At 39.0% G+C, this 18,007-nt stretch overlaps 1 protein-coding gene across 1 annotated transcript in view; it reads right to left on the reverse strand.

The window, feature by feature from the left end:
- The window catches only part of march7 (membrane-associated ring finger (C3HC4) 7), a 44,807-nt gene extending 27,235 nt beyond the window's left edge, over positions 1-17,572 (reverse strand). Inside the window, 1 exon segment of the mRNA XM_034195264.1 lies at positions 17,534-17,572. The gene's annotated coding sequence lies outside the window, so the exon portion shown is untranslated.
- Between the last annotated feature and the right edge of the window lie 435 nt (positions 17,573-18,007).

The following is an 18,007-nucleotide window of genomic DNA, read 5'->3' on the forward strand; positions in this document are numbered from 1 at the left end:
TTTATATGAGGATTTTCTTAAAAAAGAGACCTGAAAGTTCAACTACAATTTGTCAGAAGGTGTATCTAAGATGAAAGCCTAGATTTGATGTTTTGGTGAAAGAATTAAGTAATCGTATTTTTTGTAGCCTTATTGTTATAGACTTCATGAGAAAAGACAGCTCTCTCTCTCTCTCTCTCTCTCTCAATGGAGCTTTATTGATATGGGAGACATGTTTACATTGTCAAAGAAAGTGTTGAAAATTAAGTCCTCTTTCTCTGTCTGTCTGTCTCGCTGTCTCTGTCTGTCTCTCCTTCTCAATGGAGTTTTATTGACATGGGAAACATGTTAACATTGTCAAAGGAAGTGTTAAGAGTAAAAATTAGGTTCTCTCACTCCCTCTCTTTCTGTCTCTCAATTGCTCTCTCTCTCTCTCTCTCTCTCTCTCTCTCGCTGTTTTTGTGCTGTGCAAACTTAAAGATTTTTGGAAACACGAAGCATTTCAACTGTAAAATCAACCGTAAACTTCTAAATACATCATTTAGGATTTTAATTATTTTTTTCCATTTCAGCAGACAGAATCTCTGTTCGGCTGTCCTCCTCAGCTGCGATCTGAGCTGGCATTTCATAGAGTTTCACAGCACACATTTTCAGCAACAATTCGTTTCATTTTTTGGAAAATCCGTGCTCAACGAACAGGCAATCTGAACCCGAGAGCCAGGCAGAAATGTGCCGCTACCCATAGCTAGAACACTGCGGAAGAGAGCTCTCTCAAACAGCTCTGCTTCAGAAACCTCCTCTCCTCCTGCTCAGCAGCAAACAAAGCAGAGAGGAAACAGCAGCAGTTGAGATGATTCACAGTGGCTCCTCAGGTATCGGAAAAAGTCGCGGGTTGGATCTGTATTTTTTCAATACTTGAATTACGTCGGTATCGAAAGCTGATCCCGATACCAGATCGGTCACAAAGTCAGTTGTCACTCACATTTCCAGAGGTGTCGCGGGATGACCTGCTGCCTGATCACACATTGTAACATCCTTCAACAGATCACAAAGTTCAGAGAGTCCATTGTGTGTTCAACAAATAAAATTTGACCCATTTATTGTTTCAGCATTCTAAAGAGGAAATTCAACTAAAGTGCAAATTTCTTGGCAATCTATGCGGTTTATAGACAAACATATTAAAAATAAGCAGTTTCCTAAAACCATCATATCATATTTCAGATGCAAGGACATCAACTACACGCACCTCCTCAATGACAAAGAGAGGGTGACAGAAAGACAGAAAGAGAGAGAGAGAGAGAGAGAGAGAGAGGGTGACACAGACAAAGAGAGAGAAAGATAGAAAGAGAGACAAAGAGGGTGTGCTCCTTTTTCAGTCTATGCTTTTCTTCAGGAGCATGACAGGCCTATTCATTACAGCTGATTCTGCTCTCTCTTCCTGTTTGTTCAAGATGCTGGTCAATGAAGTCTTCACTGACAACTACAGTGGTGAAGACCAGTCCCCTGTCTGAGCACTCTGTCTGGAATGAACTTTCTAAAGATGAATTTGTGATGAACTATGGTCCATGATGCCCAATGGACTTAACATATTTTTCTGTTTTGCAACTCTGGCAATTCTTTGTTGTATTTTGTTCAACTGATTTTTGTCATTCTTAGACAGTGTTGCCACCGTTACTTTGAAAAAGTAATCCAATTACTGATTACTCCTTGAAAAAGTAACTTAGTTACTTTACTGATTATTCAATTGTAAAAGTATCTAAGTTAGATTACTAGTTACTTTTTTAGTTACTTTCCCCAGCTGCCAACAACAACCCTCTGCTACCTCAACATGACAATGATACTTGTTTTGCTAAAACTCACTTTATAGTCACCCTTTATTGACTTCAATGAAAATAAATACTTGTTTTATAAAAAGTAAAATAAAGACCTCTTTCTTGACCTCATATTTAACTGTTGACAGCACTGTAACAGTAAAAATTGCAATTTCTAACCTACATTGTTTATAAATGTAAGTATTCAATTCTTTCTAACATTTAAATTCTCTCTAAACATTTTACTTGTCGAAATTATTATAAGTAGTATTAGTAGTTGTAGTAAAAAAAGGCTTCAAAACTGGACCTTTAATCTAGGGGTGTTGTGGGGGGGGCATCCTTGCCCCACACCCCCATTCCACCTGGATTCGCCCCTGCTTTGGCGTTTGAGCACACAGAATGGATAACATTTATTTATGCAGAAAACATGACCAGATTTACAGGTAAGAAAGTTTTATTGCGTTTTCACATCATGTGGTCCTCAGAAAGAGAGTTTTGGTGCATTTGACTGGAAAATAGTGTTAGTTGTTGACGCGTCTTGGAGGATCAGCTGTTTTTAGCGGGCAGATACGAAGCAGCTCAGCTCAGAATTCTAAATAAAGGAGAAAAAAAAGCATAAAAATGTCTTTGTAAAGCTCAATGCAGGTGTGCTGTTGCCACCGCGCTTTAAGAGGTGAGGTTGAATCGTAGCTGCTGCAGAAAACCGCGGATGAAAAGCTCACAGCTTGCTTAAAGTAGGCAGTGCAGTCGAACCCCAACCCCCTGCCCACGGACCAAGTTTAATGCTGCCATCGACCCACAATGCAAAAATAATAGTAACGCACAGTGACTTGGAGAAGTAACTTTAATCCGATTACTGATTTGGAAAGATTAACGCGTTAGATTACTCGTTACTAAAAAAAGTGGTTAGAGTAACGCGTTGCTAAGTAACGCATAACCGGCATCACTGTTCTTAGAATGGCCATCATAGTGGATCACCCCTCTGAGTCTGGCCTGCTTGAGATTTCTTCCTCAATAAACACCCGAGGAAGTTTTTCCTTACCACTCTTACCTATGTGCTTGATCAGGGGGTTGCTAAGGTCAAGTGTCTTCCTGTGACTTATGTTGTGAATAGGCTCTATTAAGTGAAGGAATGTAAAAATAACAAAGATGTTGCAAATAAATATCAATACTAGCCCATCCCAATCACATGAATGCCATACGCGGTTACGATAACTACAAACACTTCTTTGGACAAAACCCTTTTATTTAATTTTTTGTTACAAGAAACCTTACAAACACATATAACTTTATAACCACGAGATAGTTATGTGTATTTGCATGTGATGGCAGGCGATCGCTTTTTACCACATCACCTGAAAGATATATACTGCCTTTACAAAAACAGGGCAGCCAAGAGTCCAGAACCTAAAACGTATTGAGTTTCCAGCTATATCAAAAAGCAACAAATTACATCGAGACAGAAATGGCAAACCCAAACACGCACCGTCGTTTTAAGATTATATTTCAGTGGTGTTGGATTACTGTCGGGTGTTTATTTCAGAGTTTAAAAACCGCCGACTGCTTCGTATTAAATATTAACATTAACGCCGATCAGAAATGGGACTAAAAACAAACAAGCTCGGCCATTTTCCTAACTTGGCAATTCTTCATGTTAACTAGTGGTTAAGAGCTGATGATGAAAAGTTAAGGCCAATCAACGCGACGAACTGGCCTTAAAACAGGTTAGTCACTCACTGTCTGTGAGCTAACTAGACGTCGTGGAATTTTAGCGTGAAACAATCAAGATATGAACGCTGTTTTATATCTATGTTCAATCGAAAAAAATTTTATTGTCAACTGTTAAATGTGGTTATTGTGAATGTACAGTCAGTTTCCTTACCTTTTAGCCTTTTAGTTCCTACTTGACTTTAACAAGCAACGCCCGCAAACCCGACTCCTTCTTCGTTCTATCCATTAACAGATACTAGCATCTAAATATATAATGCTTCAGCGCCACCTACTGCCCCGGGGTACGAACCGAAGCATGGACACAATATTAGCTTTGGCAGGGATGAAACAAGTAAATAAAATCAAATACAAAACACTTGTTTCATTTTGTTTAAAATCAGTGCACATCTCATAACTGGAATGGCTGACGTAGGCTCTTTTCTATTAATTCCATTTGGCTTGAGGATGCAAATATGCTTTTCTTCATTACACACAGAAAATACGCCTCTCAATTGTTTACCGGGTCTAGGAAATACAATCATTTTATTCCAGTGTTGGCCTCCCTTCATCAGCTCACTGTTGATGCAAGATTAGATTTCATAAGGTTCCTGCTGGATGTGCACCGCCTCACCTTCCTGAACTGGATCAGCCATATGTTCATTTAAGGCCTGCGACACATTCCAAAAAAATGTTGGGAAAAACATTTACCACTTTGTAATGTTAAAATATTTAAAATATATTAATATGCTATTTATGTTAAATATATTATTTTAAAAATACGTTTAAAATATATTTTGGCTTTGAGGCTAACAAGCGATGAAGCGTTTCAGGTGTTGTGTTCTTCATGCAAACACATCTTAAGAGGTGTGCAACAGTACGAGTTTGTCATTGTTGCATTATTTGTTTCAAAATGCTTCAAAATTCTCTATTGGAGACAGGTCAGGACTGCAGGGAGGTCAGTACTGTACCCATATCCTCTTTTCCCGCAGCCATGCCTTTGTAATGTAGGCAAAAGGTGGCTTTCTACAGTCTTGTTGAAAAAGGCATGGACATCCCTAGAAAAGATGTCATCTTAAAGACAGCCCTCAAATCTCAATGTACCTTTCTGCATTAATTCTGCCATCATAGAAGTGTAAATGACCTTTGCCAATGGCACTGACACAACCCCATACCTTGACAGACCCTGACTTTTGGGCTTGTTGCTGATAACAGCCTGGATGGTCCTTTTCGTCATTGGTCCAGAGGATACAATAGCCTTTTCTTCCAAAAAAGATCTGGAATACTGATTAATCCGACCACAATACACATTTCCATTGTGTGATGGTCCAACCCATATGTGTCAAAGTACAGAGAAGCTGACACTGCTTCCAGACAAGGTTAACATGAGGGGGTTTTTTTTGGTTTGTTTGTTATATCAGTTATTGATGAATGCTGGTTCATGATGCAGTGCTGTCTGAGGATCAGCAATCACAGGTATCTTAGGCTAGCGCTCTTGCCCTTTCACACTGAAATTCTCCCAATGGGACGTGCCCGGAACACCTCTCCAGCGAGGCGTCCAGGGGGCATCCAGAAAAGATGCCCAAGCCACCTCAACTGACTTCTTTCAACGTGGAGGAGCAGCGGCTTGACTCCAAGCTCCTCCCGAGTGACCGAGCTCCTCACCCTATCTCTAAGGGAGCGCCCAGCCACCCTGCAGAGGAAACTCATCTCGGCCACGTGTACTCACGATCTTGTTCTTTCGGTCATGAGCCAAATCTCATGACCATACGTGAGGATCGGAACGTAGATCGATCGGTAAATCGAGATCTTTGCCCCCCTGCTCAGCTCTCTCTTCACCACATTGGTCCGATACAGCGACCGCATCACTGCAGACGCTGCACCGATCCGTCTATTGATCTCACGCTCCATCCGTCCCTCACTCATGAACAAGACCCCGAGATACTTAAACTCCTCCACCTGAGGCAAAGACACCCCATCCACCTGAAGAGGGCAAGGCACACTGTCACAACACTTACAGGTAACTCCAGACTGTCTTTGATCATCCTGGAGCTGATCAGTGGGTGAGCCTTTGCCATTCTGGTTATTCTTCTATCCATTTTGATGGTTGGTTTCCGTTTTCTTCCACGCGTCTCTGGTTTTTTTGTCCATTTTAAAGCATTGGAGATCATTGTAGATGAACAGCCTATAATTTTTTGCACCTGCATATAAGTTTTCCCCTCTCCAATCAACTTTTTAATCAAACTACGTTGTTCTTTTGAACAATGTCTTGAACGTCCCATTTTCCTCAGGCTTTCAAAGAGAAAAGCATGTTCAACAGGTGCTGGCTTCATCCTTAAAGAGGGAACACCTGATTCACACCTGTTTGTTCCACAAAATTGACAAACTCACTGACTGAATGCCACACTACTATTATTGTGAACACCCCCTTTTCTACTTTTTTTTTACTAATAGCCCACTTTCATAGCCTGAGTGTGCATATCATGAATGCTTGGTGTTGTTGGATTTGTGAGAATCTACTGAATCTACTGGTACCTTGTTTCCCATGTAACAATAAGAAATATACTCAAAACATGGATTAATCTTTTTAGTCACATAGCACTACTATTATTCTGAACACTACTGTATATATATATATAAATATAAATTTCTGTGAATGATATATTTTTATTGAGTTGATAAAATATAACCCATAAGAGAGTGGTTATACACCCAATGGTTGGGTCAATAAAGTAAATACGCGAGCATATACGCCCAACCACAACCGACCAACAATGAGTGCGCTTGTAAGCTCACTTCCGGTTTCAACGCAGGAGGGAAAAAGTATACCTGAAGGTGACTTCTTATAAACTATATTTTATATACTTAAGAATAGTATAGTGAAGTATTCTTGGCTTATACTGAAAAGTATAAACAAAAGTCTAAGTCTAAGTACATTAATACTAAGACTTACACTTATACTTTAATACTAAAAGTTATACTTGTACTTTAGTATACTTTTACATCTTTCTGCCATAAAGTACCAACACTTATTATGCACTTGGAGCAAGATATACTAAGTCAAGCCATTGACTCAAGTAACTGAAAAGAAGTCATAAAAGTACAGATTTCTTTTTCTATGTAGTTATTTATTTTTGGTTCCAAAGGTTCGCACTTTTCTTTTACCTTTTTTGACAAGGAAGGACTTTAGTTCTCAGATGAAGACGCTATGTTTACATTTTTACAAATAAGGACTTGATCTTTGAGAGACCATTATTTTTACATTTTACATGCACTTTGTCCTTTAATTTTCTCTACAAAGGAAGGACTTAATTTCATAGGTCTTTGTTTTTGAAATGTTTTTGAAACTTTAAGAATACTTCAAGGAGTATATTTTCAGTATATAAATAGTAAGCTACAAGTAGTATGCCAAGCAAAATTAAAGTATAAAAAGTAAAATAGTGAAATAACCAATGTGTATAACAGTATACTTTACATATACGATAATAAACTAAAAATAGGGACTCAAAGTATACAACTGGTACAATCGCAGTATATCGATAAGTGCACTTGTGGTATACTTAAAGCATAGGAGAGGGATATATCAAGTACACTGATAAGTGTACGTGTGGTATACTTTAAGCATACAAGAGGGATATACCAAGTACATTGATAGTATATAGATGAGTGTACTTGTTGTATACTTTAAAGTGCACTTTTGCAAACTTAAAATGAATTTTAAAATATACTTTCATAAACTTGAAATGTTCCAATTTAGTCCGAAAAAGAATTAAATTTGTGTACTTTCTAGTATACTAACAGTACACAGTCTGTAGTATACTTGCTATACTTATACTGAAGCCTACTTAATAAAATGAACTTTAAGTATATGTACTAGTTTTTGCTAAGGGTTTGTTTTTTTATTTCATTTTAATTATTTATTATAAGGCCTGAAATGCAGAAATGATGCATATTAACAAATGAAATGAAGTGGACCACTCAAATCATGAAATTATTTGTCATTCCAGTTAAACTGGAGTGCACCAGACACACAACTCTGTATTATTAAGCAGATGTAAGTCGCCACAGCAAATCCAAGGTGGATCTGCATGTTGAATTGGCACAAGTTTTACGCCAGATGCCCTTCCTGACGCAACTCCACATGGAGAAATGTGGCAGGGGTGGGATTTGAACCCGGAACCTTCTGAACTGAAACCAAGTGCATTAACCACTTGGCCACCACCCCTGCAGGGGTAGGAAAAATGTGTGAAACGAATTTACAAACCACAGTTATTAAATTGTTGTATTTTTTTTTAATATTCATAATTCATTTAATTTTGTTAAGTTTTATTTCCAATGCAGTTTCTTCATCCTATGATGCACCATTGTGCCTCACTATATGCAGAGTGCATGTTTGTCACTAGGAGTACCCCTTTTAAAGAATTTTGAACATGAATGTGACAGCGAACACCCATAAGTCACCACGTAATGATGCTGATTTGGCAAATCAGGATGAAATTTTTGGACAGCTTGAAAATTTCAATCCGATTTCAAAACTGGTGCTGATGATGGCCATAACTATTGCGTATGCCAAGTTTGTTCAAGATGGATAAAAAATGGATCAATATGTTACTGTGATGCTTCAAAACGTGCCTTGATTTGCTATTCGGGATGAAACAGGAAGGAACGGTGCTCTGTGGACTAGGGGTATAATAGAGGAAATAAAGTGACTTAGATTAAAAGAAAAAATCCAGTTAAAAGAAAACAAACTTGATAACAGAAACCTAGATTTCAATTGATTCAACGAAAGTAGGGTTGACCCCAGTCCTCTTAACCATCTGTGCAATGGCAAGTTGCACTGGAGAACATCTTGCATGGTTGGAGCTAGCAAATGGTTACTGGCAAATTATAAATATTGTTATTATAACAACAGTACACTCCACCTTCTCAATATACCCTTCTCACTTGTCAGCACATTTCTAGGGGAGGTGATGGTCTAGTGGCTAAGGTGTTGGGCTTGAGTCCAGAAGATCATGGGTTCAAATCCCCACCTGACTGGAAAATCACTAAGGACCCTTGGGCAAGGCCTTTAATCCCCTATTGCTCCCGGTGTGTAGTGAGCGCCTTGTATGGCAGCACCCTGACATCGGGGTGAATGTGAGGCATAATTGTAAAGCGCTTTGAGCGTCTGATTCAGATGGAAAAGCGCTATATAAATGCAGTCCATTTACCATTATTTTATTTTATTTTTTTCATTTATAAAGATGTCGGCACATCGACATTCTTTTAGTCTGTGGTCTGATTTATTCTTTTGTTGTATCTATACATTCCCCTTACTTGCTAACTGCTCCTACTAACCTAGCACTGGTCCAAGCCACCTGTGGGTCTCTCACCGGTGCCTTAGGTGTCTTTGTTGGTGAGGGAAAGTTTACTAGCCATGACTTTGCAGACAATGCTGAGATCTTTGCAGAATTAATCAATGTCCTGATTGCAGGATTTGATACGCTGAGTGAGGAATCAGAATTTCTGTTTGCAATGGTCCTGGGTCAAGACTAAGTTCTAGCCTTTCAATGACTTCTTGAACTCAACCAAAAGTGTTGAACTTGAAGAGACATTCACTTATCTCAGCAGTGTCATTCATGTCTCTAGGTCCTTGGCCTTTGACATGGAGAGATGCCTGGTGTTTGGCAGTGTCAGTATCTGGCCAAGCCTTTAACATCCTAGTATTTCCTGTCTTACTATATGGATGTGGAACTTGTGTGGTAACCAGTAGCCTAAAGCAATGATTAAATGTCTTTGGTACCAGGTCTCTAATCTTTGGGTACAGCTGGAATGACTTTCTGTCAAATGAGCGATTACTTAGGGAGACTGCAGTGAGAAGTATCACTTGCATGGTGAGGGAGCCTCAACTGCCACCTGGTGAGGATGCCCCCTGGTTGTCTCATGCAAGAGAGGTCTTCCATGCATGTCCAACTGAGAGGTGACCTGGGGAAGGGCCAATACACGCTGTAGGGATAATATCTCCAGCATCCCCTAGGAAGATATGAAGATAGGAAGAGGACTTGGCTGAGGATAGAGAAGTGTGAGATGAGCTACTTAACCTGCTGAATGAATAACTGAACTCCACTGCCATTTCACCAAAGCATTTCCATGCCTTCACTGGTACACTGGGGGAAATAAGTATTTGATCCACTGTCAATTTTGCAGTGAAACTTCAAACCTGAAAGATCTGGAGAAGATCTGTATGGAGGAGTGGACCAAAATCCCTGCTGCAGTGTGCAAACTTGGTCAAGAACTACAGGAAACATCTGACTTCTGTAATGGTAGACAAATGTTTCTGTACCAATTGTTAAGGTCTGTTTTTCTATGGGATCAAATATTTATTTCATGCAATAAAATGCAAATTAATTATTTAAAAATCATACAATATGATTTTCTGGACTTTTTTTTTTAGATTCTGTCTGTCACAATTGAAGTGTACCTCTAATAAAAATTACAGACCTCTACATTCTTGGTAGGTGGGTAAACCTGCAAAATTGACAGTGGATCAAATACTTATTTCCCCCACTGTATGTCATCTGACCCAACTGCCTTTCCACTTTACATCCTCATCACAGATGTCCTCACTTCATACTTACTAATCCATTGCACTTCTTGATTCATTCTCTCCACATAATTCAGTCTTCACTCCCTCTTATTTAAAAATGTTCAGCTCCTGAAAGTACACACTCCACCTTCTCAACATACCCTTCTCACTTGTCAGCACATTTCCATCACATCCAGCACAATCCCTCTGTCTGGCCATTGAGTAGAAGTTCTCTAACTTCACATACCCCCCACCACTTGCCTTTTCCTGAGCTTTTTCCTACTCATAATTCACCTTATGCCGTAGCTCTTTACACTCCTATATCTTTATTCATCTTTCTGACTTTTCATCCTCACGTCTCTTTGTCTCCCTTCATCTGTCTAGATGTAGCTGCCCGGCCATCAAGTACTTCTTCACCACCTTGCCTGTGTCACTTCCTCCTTGAAATTCATGCAACAGTCTTCCTCCTTCAACTTCCCCATCCGAGTCCTGGTTCAACCACTCTTCCTCTTTTTCCCATCCAAAGTCAGCCCACAACCAACCATACAATATTCTTGAGCTATACTCATCCCTACCGCCTTCTAACAGTCTCCAATCTGTTTTTACTCGTATCTCTAGCAAAGGATATCGTCCCCTTGTGTACACCTTCCTGCACTACATAACATGTGATTCTCCTTCCACTTAAAATAAGGATTCACCATTCATTCATTCGATACCCGCTTACTCCAATTTAGGGTCATGGTTGGGGTGGGGGAGCCTCTCCCAGCAATCATAGGGCGTGAGGCGGAGTACATTCTGAACAAGACACCAGTCTATCGCAGGACCACATAGACAAACAAATTCGCACCCACATTCAATTTAAAGTGTCCAATTCACCTAACATGTATGTCTTTGGATGCGGGAGGAAGCCAGAGCACCTGGAGGGAACCTACGGGGAGAACATACAAACTCCACACAGAAAGGCCTGCAGGAAGTAATCCCATGACCTTCTTGCTCTGAGGTAACAGTACTAACCACTAAGCCACTGTGCTGCCCAAAGATTCACCAGCAATTTCCATTCTTTTTTGCAAAATTCACCACCATCTGTGCTTCCACATATCTCTTTGACACCATAGTGACCCAGCATGAACTAATCATCTCTGTTTCCTTTACCAACATGCATATTGAAATCCCTTCCCATCAACACTCTTTCTTCATTAAGTACATTCTCCACCACTTCATCTAAATATCTTCTTCATTTCAAGTCTTTCTCTTACAACTCACAAACCCACTTAAGGAACATATTCACTGAAGACATTGATCACCACCTGCATGCTTCCCACTCCTCCCTCTCTCTGATGTGCTCTTTTACTTCAATATACTCAATATATTCTTCCTTCAGAATTAACCCATTACATTTCAAATTGACAAACTATTTCTGTATAGCAAGTGACACCACGTGGATAAAATAGGCAACCATTGTTTACTGTACTAAACGTGGTGATTTAATGTTATAAGACAGAGACATATTTAGACATATTTATAATAACTTTGGTTTGGAAAATTTGAATTATCAGTAATTTAGAAAATTAGAAAATGCACAGAATGCATATATATATATATATATATATATATATATATATATATATATATATATATATATATATATATATACATAAATTTATGTGAATGATATATAAATTTTTAGACATGTAAATATTTAAGTAAATTTTGAAATTAATTCCACAGCACGTGGCTCGCACCAAAAGACCGTACCTCTACCAGGTTAGCCAAGCTATCGGGAATGTCTTTTCAATTGGGACCCGGGACTTTCATCCCGCTACATAATTTTAAAACTCAGTAATAAAAACATTTAGTCAGGGTAGCTTTTAGGAAAATTTAGATTTCACTCTCACTCATCTTCAGCAGCTTATCCGGCATCAGGAAATTTAGAATTATTCATGTGAAATTTACCTACAATTAAAAGAACTTATTTAATTATTGATTAATTTGGGTAACTGGTGTCATTATAGTTATTTATAACAATTTTATCATGTTTTTTTTAATTTATGTATTAATCCAATATTTTGCCAACATAATTGTAAATGAACACTTTTGAATACATTCGTGACATGATTCGTTTTCCAGGAATCGCATGTATTTGCATAACGAACACGACGACTACGCGCACGCCTTGCCGGAGTGACGTCATTATGAGAGTAGGGCCTCGCAGTGATTATAGAAGTTCACTAGAGGGCGCTGTGGTTCGCTTTTTATTTTCTTTGAACTCTTGAAAAAGCAAATTGAGCATTTGCATGCCAGAGCTTAGTATTTGTTTAGTCAGGGAGGCAATTAAAGCCAATTTCAACAGGTTTAATTAGATTGATTTGAATAATTGTTTTGAAAGGCATTGCATATCCCTTCATCACACTAAATCCAGGATTACAAGCATTTGCATACATGCATCTAACGTGGCAGAGCTCAGCCAGCACTGAGAAGGGATAAATCTGCACATGCAGTATTTCTGTTAATGCTGAATATATTTGGACATAACCGATTTCTTGAAGCAGAATTGATCTCATATTATTTGTATTATTCGTATGAGCATTTAGCGTGAATGTAGAAAGGTCAGCCACTTTTGCACAGCAGATGAACATGAAGGTCAACAAGATACTCATCATGTGCAGTAAAAATACAATACTTAATAAGGCCGAGTAATCCATTATGTGCCGCTTGACTACAAGAGAACTGCCATCAAACCAAGTGTAAGTCTAACCAAGGCTGAGCAATCTGGAGGTGAAGAAATAAGAGAGGGGAAACGAAATAAATGCACTTAGGCAGGGCTTCAGATTAATTGCTGACAAAAAGGACGTATGACTGAGACAAATGAGGAAGTGCAAGGTCTGTTGGGTTGGGGAGGAGGTTGCACAACTCGAGTGCAGGTCTGTAGGCCAATGCCATTCCACCCCCCCCAACAGCCACCAAAAGCAGACATAATTCTGTTAGTGGACAGACTACAGGCTCTCCTCCCCCAGTGCTGCTGCTGATAGGACGATAAGATTCCTGAGAGCTGGTTCTCATTCACGGTGGCTGTGACAGGCGAGAAACGTGCGCCTTCCAATGGGGGCAGTTAACTCTTTCAGCTATGGGCATGAAAGCTGACATTTCACATGTTGTCCTCCTCTTGTGCTGACCTTGGTTTCCACTCACTGTCTGGCTAAGATGTTGTTTGTCGATTTCCTCGTCATCAAATAGTTTGATTAAAAAATAACAGCCCCTGCTGTGGACACGCAGTTCACCAAACTGGACTGGACTGGACTCGAGTCGAAGAATAACTGCTAGAACGTGTGGATTTGTCTGGCACTGTGTAATCACAAAGGAATGTCCTGAGACATTTCTGCTTTTCCTCTGCGAGACCTCTCTTTTCCCACGGCTTGTCCAGGTCTTGAGAATCTGTTTCCTCTCGGCTTCCCTTCCTCCCTCTCCTTTTTGGTGTGTTACAGATATGCAAAGGCCACAGAGGCTGCTGGGATAAAGGAAAATTCCAAACACGCAAAGTGGAAGAACCTGTATCCATGAAGAAACCTCTGTGACAAAACCGAGTAAATCAGGCAAAAGAGTGATGGACACAAGAGCAGTTATTTTAAAGCTTCAGTATGTATGATTTAGTGTCATCTAGTGGCGAGGTTGCAGACTGCATTATACTGTTGCCAGTCATGATTTTGTTTCCCTTCACATTTTAGCTTGTTTGGCGATGTGGATTCATGTTCTCTTGCCTTCTCCTGTGAGCACAGCCAACCCAAACGTCAGCTAACTGAAGAGCTAAATGTGGTAGTGAAAACTGATTGATTTAACTATTTTAGTTGCAGCTGCCAATAATTGCTAACTTGTTTTTTTTTTTTTTTGTTTTGTTTTTTTGTTTGTTTGTTTTGCTTATTTTTATTGCTCTAAAACTCAGAACAAACCAGTTGCTATGGTCATATTAGCTACAAATGATGGTGACACACAATTGGTTTTGTCGCTTGATGGGCATTCCTGGGATGTGCACGCTACATCTCCGTAAGACGTCTTGTAAATCACTTCAGAGGTGTTATCTGGTTACAAAAACAATGTTTTTAAGTTTTAGAAGTGTTTATTTCCCCCCACGTTTTTCCAAATCTATGAGAAAAATCTTAGATTTATACAGAAACAGCTGTTTTGGAGGGTTTTCCGCCATCTTCGATTATTTTGTTGACGCGAACAACCATATAATGTAACACTGCCTGTTCAACTCTGATTGGCAGTTGCCGTGTTGAATCGGTCAGAATTTGCATGAAATAGATTTCAGGTCTATTTTGGCTCCACCTAGCTGGCGGCAGAGTAACCGTTGTCTCTTGCCGCTGCAAAACGCCCACTCTGATTTAAAATGAATGGCAAGCCATCGCTTGCTGTCGTGCTTGTAGCTAATGTGACCACAGCAAAGAGGTCTTGTAGAAACGTTGGGGTGGGGGGTGCATGGCCACTTTACAGTGCTCTTAAGTGAAGAGCTGTAATTTTAATATATTGACGTGCAAACATGGAGGTTCCCAAAACAGATTAGCACGCTGTAATTTCTCCCAGTTCTTTATGTAATTTATGCCCCTTACCAAGAACCAAAATGTTATATTCCTCATTGAAAGTCACGCTGAAAATCTGGCCTGGGCCTCCACAGACGGACTCATCTGATGAAAAGCCCAGGATCGTGGCTGAGACAATACTTTTATACAATGTGGGCGTTACAGTAGGTGTGGTTTAGTGTATATGTTACTGGCTCTCACAGACAGGGGGAGCCCTCCATGTATCTGAAACTTGCTCATGTGTGATGGAAGTGAAACTTAACTCATAAGTTTAAACTTTAAACCAGATTTCAGAGACTTCCAATTAGATAACAAAGGCAAATACTTGATCACTAACATAAAATAATAGTGCAGCAAATAACTGAAACAATACTTCACATGGTAATACAAGGACCAAATCCAGCACATATTCTCCTTAGACATTGCTCTTTTGAAAAAAACGACGGGCCACTTGAATTTTCAATAGGCAGCCACGTAGGGGTTACACAGGGGTTAAGATATAAAATGCTCCAGTCATATTGAAAGCTATACCACATTATTTGTATGATTGTACAGATTCCAAAAAGGTATAGTTTGGACTATCTATGACTGAATTCTATAGAGTTATGGGGTAAAAACCTTAAGAATGGTGACAAAGGTCAATTTCAGTTTGTACAGGGGTCAAAAGTTAAAGTTCCTCCAATTTTAGTAAAAAAATGGTGCAAATTGTTGATTGAGCTATGTGGATTAATAAATGGAATAGTTTTGACTGTGTTGAATGTTTGGTCTCTAAAGTAAAGGTCAAATAATGTTGACGTCCATTGAATTCTATGACATGTGACATATGTTACCCCGTAACGTGATAACTAAGCATGATACATGGTGCAAACTATTACTTTTTGAAACCCTATTAACTCAACCAATAATTTGCATCACCTTTGAGCAAAACTGGAGCAACTTTAACTTTTGACCCCTGTACAAACTGAAACTGAACTTTGTCACCATTCTTGTTGTTTTACCCCATAACTCTATAGAATCAGTCATAGATAGTATAAACTATACCTTTTTGGAATCTTTACAATCAGACAAATAATGTGGTATAATTTTCAATATGATTGGAGTATTTTTATTTTTTATCCCCTATGTAATTCTTCAGTTGACCCCTACATGGCCACTGATTGAAAATTCAAGTGGCCCGTTGGTTTTTTCAAAAGAGTAATATCTAAGGTGTACTTTTGCCAAATTTGGTGCTTGTATCACCATTTGAAGGATTCCTCTGTAAATATTCTGTTATCTGCTGCACTATAAGGAATTAGCACAGATATGATCTAACAACTCCTAGATGTGATGATGATCAGAATGTATATAAATAATTAAACAAACAAATGAAATTAAAGAGTAGCTTCCATCAAACATACAGTTTACTCACACACAGTACAGGAAGCATTAGACAAATAAGAAATATTAAGAAATAAAAATACTCATGGAAAATAATCTAATAATCTAATTAATGCATTTAATCTGTTTTAACCTCTTGCTTTACGCGATGTATCAATTTCACATATTTGGTTAGTGTATAATCTCTAACAGTAACAAACATGATTTTAGGGTTTACAAGCATTTTTGTTGACTAAACTTTTTTTAAGTTAGCTGGCTAAATTTAGTAGCTAACTGGTCTGCAAATGGTTTTCAAAGTTAACTGAAAAGCTAATCAGCTAACAAAAAGTTATCTTTGCTAATTAGCCGTTAGCTGATTAGCTGATCACCACTGGTGATTAGAAATATGTATGATGCTCCATTTCCTAAAAAAGAGGGTTTTTAAAGTTGTTAGCCAGCTAGCAACCAGTAGACAGTATTTTGGAGAACAACCACTGATTCTTCTTCCAAACACGCTGCAATTCCAACATGATACTACAACACGGTGGCCTCGATGACTGGCTAGTAATCATTGCCCGGTAATTATACACTAATGAACAGATGGTTATGAATGCCATATTCCATTTCTGGTAATAAACACTCATGAATCCTACACAGTGTAACTTGAATTTATGAAGGAACACTGTCCCGAGAGGGTTTCCCTACAGTGTTCTGCATTAAAGCTCTTGAAAACCCGAAACCTTGTTTTTATTTCTTTTTTTTTTAGAGGGAGGGCACATTTTCGCAGCAGACAGTGGCATTAAGGCTACATTCTGCATGACCCTCAATCAGTAACAACGGAGGAAAAGCAAGTCCACATGTGTTAGCACTTTAGGTCACACGTTGGAGGGGCGCTGTGTTTGTGAGCTGTGTGCAGCAGGCATTCTTCTCTGTGGAAGTTTTCTTGGTTACACACACACACACGCATGTTCACAAAGAGGCTTTTAAAAAAAAAGCTAAACGCATCTCAGACTCAGACTGACATCATGCACCTGATATATGACGAATCCCATCTTACAATTAGTGTTTTGTTTTTTTTAAGGAGAGCTTCGTGCAACCACTAAAACCTTTTCCAAGGCTTCAAAGAACATTTGTTGGTCTTAATGTTCCCCAGACACAAAGTGACATCTGCCTCCCTCCCCGCTGCTCTTTGTTTGGAGGAGCACCGAGGGGAGAGCACATTGAAGGCTAAGATGATGTCACCATTGTGATCATTACTGTGCTGTGTGGTGCCCTATTTTTGACCAGGCGTCACTGAGTGCAGACCAGGATTTCTGCCAGGAGGAACAGTGGCCTGCCAGGATTAATTAACACAGAGCCTGTTTTCGTCAGTCTTATAACCGTCTTAAGACCACCCCCCATAAGCCCACCTAAGTCCACAAAACAGATCGCAGTGAATAAAACAGGATTCTAAGATGTGCATGTGTAACAAGTCCTTTGTTTCATTAGCCTTTGCAACAGATTCATTCAGCTATTTTAAACATATATTGTTAATCCCTCACCTGACTGTTGGTCAAACCTGTATCGCTTCTTGCACCGCCAAGCGAGCTTACCTACTCGAAACCTGATCCGTGTTTTGTGCAATGACTTTAACACCTCCCATAACACAGAAATACAGCCTAAAGCTACACGCGTGCAGGATTTAATGGCTTTTATAGCAGAAATGCAATGCAGCATTCATAAACAATCCGTTCATTAGTGTATAATTACATGCAACAACCACTAATGCATTTCATAATCTTATAATATCTTCAAATCTACATAGGAGTGCCTCCCCCAAACAACCCCCACATAGAGACAACATGCCACCATGCTGAAACACTGACCCAAAAGGAAATACTTCACTCTAAAAAGTAATTCAGTGACTTTATTTATATATATATATATATATATATATATATATATATATATATACAGCAAGAACAGCTATACCGACTTAATAAAATCTCTGAAACACATTCAATTGATTGTTTGAA

The sequence above is a fragment of the Thalassophryne amazonica genome, chromosome 2, assembly GCF_902500255.1.
Source record: "Thalassophryne amazonica chromosome 2, fThaAma1.1, whole genome shotgun sequence".
NCBI classification, from domain to species: domain Eukaryota; kingdom Metazoa; phylum Chordata; class Actinopteri; order Batrachoidiformes; family Batrachoididae; genus Thalassophryne; species Thalassophryne amazonica.